Raw genomic sequence first — 1,027 nt, 5'->3', positions numbered from 1 at the left:
GTAAATGAAGATAAGGAGGGGTAAGTAGTTTATATACCCTTATTTAGAAAGGGGTGAATTAATAGATATTAAAGATAAGTAAGGGTAAGTTTTGCGCTCTCTTATCTCTCAAATTTTAATTTATCTTACACTCTAATTTAGGGTGTAACGACGAGGAGATGAGAACTAAAATATTTTATTTCTTTCAATCCCTAAATTAAATTTACCCTTCCTTTATCTCTTTTCAAATATTAAAATATATATATATATATATGCATTACCTCTTTTTACCTTTTCATTAATTTAGCTATTCCTAAACATGAATTTTTTTTTTTTGCAACTCTCTTTACCTTTTCCCTTCCTTACCCTTTCTTACTCCTCCCCCTCCTTATCATTTCTTACCTTTCCCCCTCCTTATACTTTCTTACCTTTCCCCCTCCTTACTTTTCCCTCACCCATCTAAAAAAAGTCAGTGCATAGCAAAATCAGCTACTTACACTCTATTTGGGAGGAGGTAGAACAAAGTAAGATTTTATAAAGTAAAAATTTTCAAAGCAAGGTTTTTCATGGTTTTCATACCTTCATAATTTTTTAGTGTTTGGGAGAAAGGGAAGATTTTTTAAAGTATTTTAAGGTTTTAAAGAGAAAACCTTACTAACCCACTAATTTGGTGAGTCAGAAAATAGAGGTTTTTGGAGGTTTTTAAAACCTCCAAAAACCATACTTTAAAAAACCTTATATCATCCCAAACACAAGTTGAAAGTGTTTAAATCTTGAAAAATTTTTCATTGGAGTTTTCAATTTTCAAAATATGGAAACAGTTGCTAGTTTATATTGTGAGGTTTTGAAAATGTTTTTGCAACTTTAAAAGGCTTCAATTTTATCATGTGGAGTTGAGGAGATTGATGCAAATCCATTGAAGTAGCCCCTCACAAATTATTTCAAGCATCCTCAACTCACCTCTCTTGAACTTTCAAACTCACAAGAACTTAGATTAGGTATGATAAAACGTAGTGTAACTATATAAAATTAAAGTTATAATGTAACC

The sequence above is a fragment of the Hevea brasiliensis genome, chromosome 5 (genome assembly GCF_030052815.1).
Source record: "Hevea brasiliensis isolate MT/VB/25A 57/8 chromosome 5, ASM3005281v1, whole genome shotgun sequence".
NCBI classification, from domain to species: Eukaryota; Viridiplantae; Streptophyta; class Magnoliopsida; order Malpighiales; family Euphorbiaceae; genus Hevea; species Hevea brasiliensis.
The sequence above is the reverse complement of the archived record's forward strand: the minus strand, read 5'-3'. Positions refer to the sequence as shown.